General features: G+C 46.1%; 48 pseudogenes; all 48 read left to right on the top strand.

The window, feature by feature from the left end:
• The first annotated feature begins 24 nt into the window (after nt 1-24).
• Nucleotides 25-143, top strand: LOC140108168 (5S ribosomal RNA; annotated as a pseudogene).
• Nucleotides 144-215: 72 nt separating this feature from the next.
• LOC140108371 (5S ribosomal RNA) lies at nt 216-334 on the top strand (annotated as a pseudogene).
• A 72-nt stretch (nt 335-406) lies between these two features.
• LOC140107514 (5S ribosomal RNA) lies at nt 407-525 on the top strand (annotated as a pseudogene).
• A 70-nt stretch (nt 526-595) lies between these two features.
• On the top strand, nt 596-714 carry LOC140107402 (5S ribosomal RNA; annotated as a pseudogene).
• A 70-nt stretch (nt 715-784) lies between these two features.
• On the top strand, nt 785-903 carry LOC140108167 (5S ribosomal RNA; annotated as a pseudogene).
• Nucleotides 904-973: 70 nt separating this feature from the next.
• On the top strand, nt 974-1,092 carry LOC140108166 (5S ribosomal RNA; annotated as a pseudogene).
• A 72-nt stretch (nt 1,093-1,164) lies between these two features.
• On the top strand, nt 1,165-1,283 carry LOC140107584 (5S ribosomal RNA; annotated as a pseudogene).
• A 70-nt stretch (nt 1,284-1,353) lies between these two features.
• Nucleotides 1,354-1,472, top strand: LOC140108165 (5S ribosomal RNA; annotated as a pseudogene).
• A 70-nt stretch (nt 1,473-1,542) lies between these two features.
• On the top strand, nt 1,543-1,661 carry LOC140108164 (5S ribosomal RNA; annotated as a pseudogene).
• Nucleotides 1,662-1,731: 70 nt separating this feature from the next.
• On the top strand, nt 1,732-1,850 carry LOC140108163 (5S ribosomal RNA; annotated as a pseudogene).
• A 70-nt stretch (nt 1,851-1,920) lies between these two features.
• LOC140107680 (5S ribosomal RNA) lies at nt 1,921-2,039 on the top strand (annotated as a pseudogene).
• Nucleotides 2,040-2,109: 70 nt separating this feature from the next.
• LOC140108160 (5S ribosomal RNA) lies at nt 2,110-2,228 on the top strand (annotated as a pseudogene).
• Nucleotides 2,229-2,300: 72 nt separating this feature from the next.
• LOC140107775 (5S ribosomal RNA) lies at nt 2,301-2,419 on the top strand (annotated as a pseudogene).
• A 70-nt stretch (nt 2,420-2,489) lies between these two features.
• Nucleotides 2,490-2,608, top strand: LOC140107269 (5S ribosomal RNA; annotated as a pseudogene).
• A 72-nt stretch (nt 2,609-2,680) lies between these two features.
• Nucleotides 2,681-2,799, top strand: LOC140108159 (5S ribosomal RNA; annotated as a pseudogene).
• A 70-nt stretch (nt 2,800-2,869) lies between these two features.
• On the top strand, nt 2,870-2,988 carry LOC140108158 (5S ribosomal RNA; annotated as a pseudogene).
• Nucleotides 2,989-3,058: 70 nt separating this feature from the next.
• On the top strand, nt 3,059-3,177 carry LOC140108157 (5S ribosomal RNA; annotated as a pseudogene).
• Nucleotides 3,178-3,249: 72 nt separating this feature from the next.
• LOC140107729 (5S ribosomal RNA) lies at nt 3,250-3,368 on the top strand (annotated as a pseudogene).
• Nucleotides 3,369-3,438: 70 nt separating this feature from the next.
• Nucleotides 3,439-3,557, top strand: LOC140108156 (5S ribosomal RNA; annotated as a pseudogene).
• Nucleotides 3,558-3,627: 70 nt separating this feature from the next.
• Nucleotides 3,628-3,746, top strand: LOC140107401 (5S ribosomal RNA; annotated as a pseudogene).
• Nucleotides 3,747-3,816: 70 nt separating this feature from the next.
• Nucleotides 3,817-3,935, top strand: LOC140108155 (5S ribosomal RNA; annotated as a pseudogene).
• A 72-nt stretch (nt 3,936-4,007) lies between these two features.
• Nucleotides 4,008-4,126, top strand: LOC140108358 (5S ribosomal RNA; annotated as a pseudogene).
• Nucleotides 4,127-4,198: 72 nt separating this feature from the next.
• LOC140107803 (5S ribosomal RNA) lies at nt 4,199-4,317 on the top strand (annotated as a pseudogene).
• Nucleotides 4,318-4,387: 70 nt separating this feature from the next.
• Nucleotides 4,388-4,506, top strand: LOC140107400 (5S ribosomal RNA; annotated as a pseudogene).
• A 70-nt stretch (nt 4,507-4,576) lies between these two features.
• Nucleotides 4,577-4,695, top strand: LOC140107679 (5S ribosomal RNA; annotated as a pseudogene).
• A 70-nt stretch (nt 4,696-4,765) lies between these two features.
• Nucleotides 4,766-4,884, top strand: LOC140108154 (5S ribosomal RNA; annotated as a pseudogene).
• Nucleotides 4,885-4,956: 72 nt separating this feature from the next.
• LOC140107513 (5S ribosomal RNA) lies at nt 4,957-5,075 on the top strand (annotated as a pseudogene).
• Nucleotides 5,076-5,145: 70 nt separating this feature from the next.
• On the top strand, nt 5,146-5,264 carry LOC140107716 (5S ribosomal RNA; annotated as a pseudogene).
• A 72-nt stretch (nt 5,265-5,336) lies between these two features.
• On the top strand, nt 5,337-5,455 carry LOC140107640 (5S ribosomal RNA; annotated as a pseudogene).
• A 70-nt stretch (nt 5,456-5,525) lies between these two features.
• LOC140107569 (5S ribosomal RNA) lies at nt 5,526-5,644 on the top strand (annotated as a pseudogene).
• A 70-nt stretch (nt 5,645-5,714) lies between these two features.
• Nucleotides 5,715-5,833, top strand: LOC140107356 (5S ribosomal RNA; annotated as a pseudogene).
• Nucleotides 5,834-5,903: 70 nt separating this feature from the next.
• LOC140107678 (5S ribosomal RNA) lies at nt 5,904-6,022 on the top strand (annotated as a pseudogene).
• A 70-nt stretch (nt 6,023-6,092) lies between these two features.
• Nucleotides 6,093-6,211, top strand: LOC140107677 (5S ribosomal RNA; annotated as a pseudogene).
• A 70-nt stretch (nt 6,212-6,281) lies between these two features.
• On the top strand, nt 6,282-6,400 carry LOC140108153 (5S ribosomal RNA; annotated as a pseudogene).
• Nucleotides 6,401-6,470: 70 nt separating this feature from the next.
• LOC140108199 (5S ribosomal RNA) lies at nt 6,471-6,589 on the top strand (annotated as a pseudogene).
• A 72-nt stretch (nt 6,590-6,661) lies between these two features.
• Nucleotides 6,662-6,780, top strand: LOC140107327 (5S ribosomal RNA; annotated as a pseudogene).
• Nucleotides 6,781-6,852: 72 nt separating this feature from the next.
• LOC140107326 (5S ribosomal RNA) lies at nt 6,853-6,971 on the top strand (annotated as a pseudogene).
• A 263-nt stretch (nt 6,972-7,234) lies between these two features.
• LOC140107886 (5S ribosomal RNA) lies at nt 7,235-7,353 on the top strand (annotated as a pseudogene).
• A 70-nt stretch (nt 7,354-7,423) lies between these two features.
• LOC140107864 (5S ribosomal RNA) lies at nt 7,424-7,542 on the top strand (annotated as a pseudogene).
• Nucleotides 7,543-7,614: 72 nt separating this feature from the next.
• LOC140107773 (5S ribosomal RNA) lies at nt 7,615-7,733 on the top strand (annotated as a pseudogene).
• A 70-nt stretch (nt 7,734-7,803) lies between these two features.
• Nucleotides 7,804-7,922, top strand: LOC140108152 (5S ribosomal RNA; annotated as a pseudogene).
• A 70-nt stretch (nt 7,923-7,992) lies between these two features.
• LOC140107293 (5S ribosomal RNA) lies at nt 7,993-8,111 on the top strand (annotated as a pseudogene).
• Nucleotides 8,112-8,181: 70 nt separating this feature from the next.
• Nucleotides 8,182-8,300, top strand: LOC140107268 (5S ribosomal RNA; annotated as a pseudogene).
• Nucleotides 8,301-8,372: 72 nt separating this feature from the next.
• Nucleotides 8,373-8,491, top strand: LOC140108151 (5S ribosomal RNA; annotated as a pseudogene).
• A 70-nt stretch (nt 8,492-8,561) lies between these two features.
• LOC140107325 (5S ribosomal RNA) lies at nt 8,562-8,680 on the top strand (annotated as a pseudogene).
• Nucleotides 8,681-8,750: 70 nt separating this feature from the next.
• LOC140108148 (5S ribosomal RNA) lies at nt 8,751-8,869 on the top strand (annotated as a pseudogene).
• Nucleotides 8,870-8,941: 72 nt separating this feature from the next.
• LOC140107582 (5S ribosomal RNA) lies at nt 8,942-9,060 on the top strand (annotated as a pseudogene).
• A 70-nt stretch (nt 9,061-9,130) lies between these two features.
• LOC140107626 (5S ribosomal RNA) lies at nt 9,131-9,249 on the top strand (annotated as a pseudogene).
• Nucleotides 9,250-9,263: the final 14 nt, after the last annotated feature.

Raw genomic sequence — 9,263 nt, 5'->3', positions numbered from 1 at the left:
GAAGGTTCATATTGAACAGCTGCGGTCAACGGCCATTCTAAGCTGAATGTGCCTGCTCTCGTCAGATCGCAGCAGCAATGCAGCTTAAGGCTTGGCAAGTACCAGCATGGGAGACTGGCTGGGAATCCCAAGTTCCGTTGACCTTTTTGAACCTGAAAATTGTATTAGTTTCTCTGTCAAAGATGGTAAAAGAAGGTTCAAATTGAACAGCTGCTGTCAACGGCCATTCTAAGCTGAATGTGCCTGCTCTCGTCAGATCGCAGCATCTATGCAGCTTAAGGCTTGGCAAGTACCAGCATGGGAGACTGGCTGGGAATCCCAAGTTCCGTTGACCTTTTTGAACCTGAAAATTGTGTTAGTTTCTCTGTCAAAGATGGTAAAAGAAGGTTCAAATTGAACATCTGCTGTCAACGGCCATTCTAAGCTGAATGTGCCTGCTCTCGTCAGATCGCAGCATCAATGCAGCTTAAGGCTTGGCAAGTACCAGCATGGGAGACTGGCTGGGAATCCCAAGTTCCGTTGACCTTTTTGAACCTGAAAATTGTGTTAGTTTCTCTATGAGATAGTAAAAGAAGGTTCAAATTGAACAGCTGCTGTCAGCGGCCATTCTAAGCTGAATGTGCCTGCTCTCGTCAGATCGCAGCAGCAATGCAGCTTAAGGCTTGGCAAGTACCAGCATGGGAGACTGGCTGGGAATCCCAAGTTCCGTTGACCTTTTTGAACCTGAAAATTGTGTTACTTTCTCTATGAGATAGTAAAAGAAGGTTCAAATTGAACAGCTGCGGTCAACGGCCATTCTAAGCTGAATGTGCCTGCTCTCGTCAGATCGCAGCAGCAATGCAGCTTAAGGCTTGGCAAGTACCAGCATGGGAGACTGGCTGGGAATCCCAAGTTCCGTTGACCTTTTTGAACCTGAAAATTGTGTTAGTTTCTCTATGAGATAGTAAAAGAAGGTTCAAATTGAACAGCTGCTGTCAACGGCCATTCTAAGCTGAATGTGCCTGCTCTCGTCAGATCGCAGCAGCAATGCAGCTTAAGGCTTGGCAAGTACCAGCATGGGAGACTGGCTGGGAATCCCAAGTTCCGTTGACCTTTTTGAACCTGAAAATTGTATTAGTTTCTCTGTCAAAGATGGTAAAAGAAGGTTCAAATTGAACAGCTGCTGTCAACGGCCATTCTAAGCTGAATGTGCCTGCTCTCGTCAGATCGCAGCAGCAATGCAGCTTAAGGCTTGGCAAGTACCAGCAAGGGAGACTGGCTGGGAATCCCAAGTTCCGTTGACCTTTTTGAACCTGAAAATTGTGTTAGTTTCTCTATGAGATAGTAAAAGAAGGTTCAAATTGAACAGCTGCTGTCAACGGCCATTCTAAGCTGAATGTGCCTGCTCTCGTCAGATCGCAGCAGCAATGCAGCTTAAGGCTTGGCAAGTACCAGCATGGGAGACTGGCTGGGAATCCCAAGTTCCGTTGACCTTTTTGAATCTGAAAATTGTGTTAGTTTCTCTATGACATAGTAAAAGAAGGTTCAAATTGAACAGCTGCTGTCAACGGCCATTCTAAGCTGAATGTGCCTGCTCTCGTCAGATCGCAGCAGCAATGCAGCTTAAGGCTTGGCAAGTACCAGCATGGGAGACTGGCTGGGAATCCCAAGTTCCGTTGACCTTTTTGAACCTGAAAATTGTGTTAGTTTCTCTATGAGATAGTAAAAGAAGGTTCAAATTGAACAGCTGCTGTCAACGGCCATTCTAAGCTGAATGTGCCTGCTCTCGTCAGATCGCAGCAGCAATGCAGCTTAAGGCTTGGCAAGTACCAGCATGGGAGACTGGCTGGGAATCCCAAGTTCCGTTGACCTTTTTGAACCTGAAAATTGTGTTAGTTTCTCTATGAGATAGTAAAAGAAGGTTCAAATTGAACAGCTGCTGTCAACGGCCATTCTAAGCTGAATGTGCCTGCTCTCGTCAGATCGCAGCAGCAATGCAGCTTAAGGCTTGGCAAGTACCAGCATGGGAGACTGGCTGGGAATCCCAAGTTCCATTGACCTTTTTGAACCTGAAAATTGTGTTAGTTTCTCTATGAGATAGTAAAAGAAGGTTCAAATTGAACAGCTGCTGTCAACGGCCATTCTAAGCTGAATGTGCCTGCTCTCGTCAGATCGCAGCAGCAATGCAGCTTAAGGCTTGGCAAGTACCAGCATGGGAGACTGGCTGGGAATCCCAAGTTCCGTTGACCTTTTTGAACCTGAAAATTGTGTTAGTTTCTCTGTCAAAGATGGTAAAAGAAGGTTCAAATTGAACATCTGCTGTCAACGGCCATTCTAAGCTGAATGTGCCTGCTCTCGTCAGATCGCAGCATCAATGCAGCTTAAGGCTTGGCAAGTACAAGCATGGGAGACTGGCTGGGAATCCCAAGTTCCGTTGACCTTTTTGAACCTGAAAATTGTGTTAGTTTCTCTATGAGATAGTAAAAGAAGGTTCAAATTGAACAGCTGCTGTCAACGGCCATTCTAAGCTGAATGTGCCTGCTCTCGTCAGATCGCAGCAGCAATGCAGCTTAAGGCTTGGCAAGTACCAGCATGGGGGACTAGCTGGGAATCCCAAGTTCCGTTGACCTTTTTGAACCTGAAAATTGTGTTAGTTTCCCTGTCAAAGATGGTAAAAGAAGGTTCAAATTGGACAGCTGCTGTCAACGGCCATTCTAAGCTGAATGTGCCTGCTCTCGTCAGATCGCAGCAGCAATGCAGCTTAAGGCTTGGCAAGTACCAGCATGGGAGACTGGCTGGGAATCCCAAGTTCCGTTGACCTTTTTGAACCTGAAAATTGTGTTAGTTTCTCTATGAGATAGTAAAAGAAGGTTCAAATTGAACAGCTGCGGTCAACGGCCATTCTAAGCTGAATGTGCCTGCTCTCGTCAGATCGCAGCAGCAATGCAGCTTAAGGCTTGGCAAGTACCAGCATGGGAGACTGGCTGGGAATCCCAAGTTCCGTTGACCTTTTTGAACCTGAAAATTGTGTTAGTTTCTCTATGAGATAGTAAAAGAAGGTTCAAATTGAACAGCTGCTGTCAACGGCCATTCTAAGCTGAATGTGCCTGCTCTCGTCAGATCGCAGCAGCAATGCAGCTTAAGGCTTGGCAAGTACCAGCATGGGAGACTGGCTGGGAATCCCAAGTTCCGTTGACCTTTTTGAACCTGAAAATTGTATTAGTTTATCTGTCAAAGATGGTAAAAGAAGGTTCAAATTGAACAGCTGCTGTCAATGGCCATTCTAAGCTGAATGTGCCTGCTCTCGTCAGATCGCAGCAGCAATGCAGCTTAAGGCTTGGCAAGTACCAGCAAGGGAGACTGGCTGGGAATCCCAAGTTCCGTTGACCTTTTTGAACCTGAAAATTGTATTAGTTTCTCTATGAGATAGTAAAAGAAGGTTCAAATTGAACAGCTGCTGTCAACGGCCATTCTAAGCTGAATGTGCCTGCTCTCGTCAGATCGCAGCAGCAATGCAGCTTAAGGCTTGGCAAGTACCAGCATGGGAGACTGGCTGGGAATCCCAAGTTCCGTTGACCTTTTTGAACCTGAAAATTGTGTTAGTTTCTCTATGAGATAGTAAAAGAAGGTTCAAATTGAACAGCTGCTGTCAGCGGCCATTCTAAGCTGAATGTGCCTGCTCTCGTCAGATCGCAGCAGCAATGCAGCTTAAGGCTTGGCAAGTACCAGCATGGGAGACTGGCTGGGAATCCCAAGTTCCGTTGACCTTTTTGAACCTGAAAATTGTGTTACTTTCTCTATGAGATAGTAAAAGAAGGTTCATATTGAACAGCTGCGGTCAACGGCCATTCTAAGCTGAATGTGCCTGCTCTCGTCAGATCGCAGCAGCAATGCAGCTTAAGGCTTGGCAAGTACCAGCATGGGAGACTGGCTGGGAATCCCAAGTTCCGTTGACCTTTTTGAACCTGAAAATTGTATTAGTTTCTCTGTCAAAGATGGTAAAAGAAGGTTCAAATTGAACAGCTGCTGTCAACGGCCATTCTAAGCTGAATGTGCCTGCTCTCGTCAGATCGCAGCATCTATGCAGCTTAAGGCTTGGCAAGTACCAGCATGGGAGACTGGCTGGGAATCCCAAGTTCCGTTGACCTTTTTGAACCTGAAAATTGTGTTAGTTTCTCTGTCAAAGATGGTAAAAGAAGGTTCAAATTGAACATCTGCTGTCAACGGCCATTCTAAGCTGAATGTGCCTGCTCTCGTCAGATCGCAGCATCAATGCAGCTTAAGGCTTGGCAAGTACCAGCATGGGAGACAGGCTGGGAATCCCAAGTTCCGTTGACCTTTTTGAACCTGAAAATTGTGTTAGTTTCTCTATGAGATAGTAAAAGAAGGTTCAAATTGAACAGCTGCTGTCAGCGGCCATTCTAAGCTGAATGTGCCTGCTCTCGTCAGATCGCAGCAGCAATGCAGCTTAAGGCTTGGCAAGTACCAGCATGGGAGACTGGCTGGGAATCCCAAGTTCCGTTGACCTTTTTGAACCTGAAAATTGTGTTACTTTCTCTATGAGATAGTAAAAGAAGGTTCAAATTGAACAGCTGCGGTCAACGGCCATTCTAAGCTGAATGTGCCTGCTCTCGTCAGATCGCAGCAGCAATGCAGCTTAAGGCTTGGCAAGTACCAGCATGGGAGACTGGCTGGGAATCCCAAGTTCCATTGACCTTTTTGAACCTGAAAATTGGGTTAGTTTCTCTCTGAGATAGTAAAAGAAGGTTCAAATTGAACAGCTGCTGTCAACGGCCATTCTAAGCTGAATGTGCCTGCTCTCGTCAGATCGCAGCAGCAATGCAGCTTAAGGCTTGGCAAGTACCAGCATGGGAGACTGGCTGGGAATCCCAAGTTCCGTTGACCTTTTTGAACCTGAAAATTGTGTTAGTTTCTCTGTCAAAGATGGTAAAAGAAGGTTCAAATTGAACATCTGCTGTCAACGGCCATTCTAAGCTGAATGTGCCTGCTCTCGTCAGATCGCAGCATCAATGCAGCTTAAGGCTTGGCAAGTACCAGCATGGGAGACTGGCTGGGAATCCCAAGTTCCGTTGACCTTTTTGAACCTGAAAATTGTGTTAGTTTCTCTATGAGATAGTAAAAGAAGGTTCAAATTGAACAGCTGCTGTCAACGGCCATTCTAAGCTGAATGTGCCTGCTCTCGTCAGATCGCAGCAGCAATGCAGCTTAAGGCTTGGCAAGTACCAGCATGGGAGACTGGCTGGGAATCCCAAGTTCCGTTCACCTTTTTGAACCTGAAAATTGTGTTAGTTTCTCTGTCAAAGATGGTAAAAGAAGGTTCAAATTGAACAGCTGCTGTCAACGGCCATTCTAAGCTGAATGTGCCTGCTCTCGTCAGATTGCAGCAGCAATGCAGCTTAAGGCTTGGCAAGTACCAGCATGGGAGACTGGCTGGGAATCCCAAGTTCCGTTGACCTTTTTGAACCTGAAAATTGTGTTAGTTTCTCTATGAGATAGTAAAAGAAGGTTCAAATTGAACAGCTACTGTCAACGGCCGTTCTAAGCTGAATGTGCCTGCTCTCGTCAGATCGCAGCAGCAATGCAGCTTAAGGCTTGGCAAGTACCAGCATGGGAGACTGGCTGGGAATCCCAAGTTCCGTTGACCTTTTTGAACCTGAAAATTGTGTTAGTTTCTCTATGAGATAGTAAAAGAAGGTTCAAATTGAACAGCTGCAGTCAACGGCCATTCTAAGCTGAATGTGCCTGCTCTCGTCAGATCGCAGCAGCAATGCAGCTCAAGGCTTGGCAAGTACCAGCATGGGAGACTGGCTGGGAATCCCAAGTTCCGTTGACCTTTTTGAACCTGAAAATTGTGTTAGTTTCTCTATGAGATAGTAAAAGAAGGTTCAAATTGAACAGCTGCTGTCAACGGCCATTCTAAGCTGAATGTGCCTGCTCTCGTCAGATCGCAGCAGCAATGCAGCTTAAGGCTTGGCAAGTACCAGCATGGGAGACTGGCTGGGAATCCCAAGTTCCATTGACCTTTTTGAACCTGAAAATTGTGTTAGTTTCTCTATGAGATAGTAAAAGAAGGTTCAAATTGAACAGCTGCTGTCAACGGCCATTCTAAGCTGAATGTGCCTGCTCTCGTCAGATCGCAGCAGCAATGCAGCTTAAGGCTTGGCAAGTACCAGCATGGGAGACTGGCTGGGAATCCCAAGTTCCATTGACCTTTTTGAACCTGAAAATTGTGTTAGTTTCTCTATGAGATAGTAAAAGAAGGTTCAAATTGAACAGCTCCTGTCAACGGCCATTCTAAGCTGAATGTGCCTGCTCTCGTCAGATCGCAGCAGCAATGCAGCTTAAGGCTTGGCAAGTACCAGCATGGGAGACTGGCTGGGAATCCCAAGTTCCGTTGACCTTTTTGAACCTGAAAATTGTGTTAGTTTCTCTATGAGATAGTAAAAGAAGGTTCAAATTGAACAGCTGCTGTCAACGGCCATTCTAAGCTGAATGTGCCTGCTCTCGTCAGATCGCAGCAGCAATGCAGCTTAAGGCTTGGCAAGTACCAGCATGGGAGACTAGCTGGGAATCCCAAGTTCCGTTGACCTTTTTGAACCTGAAAATTGTGTTAGTTTCCCTGTCAAAGATGGTAAAAGAAGGTTCAAATTGGACAGCTGCTGTCAACGGCCATTCTAAGCTGAATGTGCCTGCTCTCGTCAGATCGCAGCAGCAATGCAGCTTAAGGCTTGGCAAGTACCAGCATGGGAGACTGGCTGGGAATCCCAAGTTCTGTTGACCTTTTTGAACCTGGAAATTGTGTTAGTTTCTCTGTCAAAGATGGTAAAAGAAGGTTCAAATTGAACAGCTGCTGTCAACGGCCATTCTAAGCTGAATGTGCCTGCTCTCGTCAGATCGCAGCAGCAATGCAGCTTAAGGCTTGGCAAGTACCAGCATGGGAGACTGGCTGGGAATCCCAAGTTCTGTTGACCTTTTTGAACCTGAAAATTGTGTTAGTTTCTCTGTCAAAGATGGTAAAAGAAGGTTCAAATTGAACAGCTGCTGTCAACGGCCATTCTAAGCTGAATGTGCCTGCTCTCGTCAAATCACAGCATCAATGCAGCTTAAGGCTTGGCAAGTACCAGCATGGGAGACTGGCTGGGAATCCCAAGTTCCGTTGACCTTTTTGAACCTGAAAATTGTGTTAGTTTCTCTGTCAAAGATGGTAAAAGAAGGTTCAAATTGAACAGCTGCTGTCAACGGCCATTCTAAGCTGAATGTGCCTGCTCTCGTCAGATCGCAGCAGCAATGCAGCTTAAGGCTTGGCAACTACCAGCATGGGAGACTGGTTGGGAATCCCAAGTTCCATTGACCTTTTTGAACCTGAAAATTGTGTTAGTTTCTCTATGAGATAGTAAAAGAAGGTTCAAATTGAACAGCTGCTGTCAACGGCCATTCTAAGCTGAATGTGCCTGCTCTCGTCAGATTGCAGCAGCAATGCAGCTTAAGGCTTGGCAAGTACCAGCATGGGAGACTGGCTGGGAATCCCAAGTTCCATTGACCTTTTTGAACCTGAAAATTGTGTTAGTTTCTCTGTCAAAGATGGTAAAAGAAGGTTCAAATTGAACATCTGCTGTCAACGGCCATTCTAAGCTGAATGTGCCTGCTCTCGTCAGATCGCAGCATCAATGCAGCTTAAGGCTTGGCAAGTACAAGCATGGGAGACTGGCTGGGAATCCCAAGTTCCGTTGACCTTTTTGAACCTGAAAATTGTGTTAGTTTCTCTATGAGATAGTAAAAGAAGGTTCAAATTGAACAGCTGCTGTCAACGGCCATTCTAAGCTGAATGTGCCTGCTCTCGTCAGATCGCAGCAGCAATGCAGCTTAAGGCTTGGCAAGTACCAGCATGGGAGACTGGCTGGGAATCCCAAGTTCCGTTGACCTTTTTGAACCTGAAAATTGTGTTAGTTTCTCTATGAGATAGTAAAAGAAGGTTCAAATTGAACAGCTGCTGTCAACGGCCATTCTAAGCTGAATGTGCCTGCTCTCGTCAGATCGCAGCAGCAATGCAGCTTAAGGCTTGGCAAGTACCAGCATGGGAGACTGGCTGGGAAACCCAAGTTCCGTTGACCTTTTTGAACCTGAAAATTGTGTTAGTTTCTCTATGAGATAGTAAAAGAAGGTTCAAATTGAACAGCTGCTGTCAACGGCCATTCTAAGCTGAATGTGCCTGCTCTCGTCAGATCGCAGCAGCAATGCAGCTTAAGGCTTGGCAAGTACCAGCATGGGGGACTAGCTGGGAATCCCAAGTTCCGTTGACCTTTTTGAACCTGAAAATTGTGTTAGTTTCCCTGTCAAAGATGGTAAAAGAAGGTTCAAATTGGACAGCTGCTGTCAACGGCCATTCTAAGCTGAATGTGCCTGCTCTCGTCAGATCGCAGCAGCAATGCAGCTTAAGGCTTGGCAAGTACCAGCATGGGAGACTGGCTGGGAATCCCAAGTTCCGTTGACCTTTTTGAACCTGAAAATTGTGTTAGTTTCTCTATGAGATAGTAAAAGAAGGTTCAAATTGAACAGCTGCGGTCAACGGCCATTCTAAGCTGAATGTGCCTGCTCTCGTCAGATCGCAGCAGCAATGCAGCTTAAGGCTTGGCAAGTACCAGCATGGGAGACTGGCTGGGAATCCCAAGTTCTGTTGACCTTTTTGAACCTGAAAATTGTGTTAGTTTCTCTATGAGATAGTAAAAGAAGGTTCAAATTGAACAGCTGCTGTCAACGGCCATTCTAAGCTGAATGTGCCTGCTCTCGTCAGATCGCAGCAGCAATGCAGCTTAAGGCTTGGCAAGTACCAGCATGGGAGACTGGCTGGGAATCCCAAGTTCCGTTGACCTTTTTGAACCTGAAAATTGTATTAGTTTCTCTGTCAAAGATGGTAAAAGAAGGTTCAAATTGAACAGCTGCTGTCAACGGCCATTCTAAGCTGAATGTGCCTGCTCTCGTCAGATCGCAGCAGCAATGCAGCTTAAGGCTTGGCAAGTACCAGCAAGGGAGACTGGCTGGGAATCCCAAGTTCCGTTGACCTTTTTGAACCTGAAAATTGTGTTAGTTTCTCTATGAGATAGTAAAAGAAGGTTCAAATTGAACAGCTGCTGTCAACGGCCATTCTAAGCTGAATGTGCTTGCTCTCGTCAGATCGCAGCAGCAATGCAGCTTAAGGCTTGGCAAGTACCAGCATGGGAGACTGGCTGGGAATCCCAAGTTCCGTTGACAATTTTTGAACCTGA

The sequence above is a fragment of the Engystomops pustulosus genome, unplaced genomic scaffold (genome assembly GCF_040894005.1).
Source record: "Engystomops pustulosus unplaced genomic scaffold, aEngPut4.maternal MAT_SCAFFOLD_121, whole genome shotgun sequence".
Lineage (NCBI taxonomy): Eukaryota > Metazoa > Chordata > Amphibia > Anura > Leptodactylidae > Engystomops > Engystomops pustulosus.
Note: the sequence above shows the minus strand (reverse complement) of the source record. Positions and strands in the feature narration are given on the sequence as shown.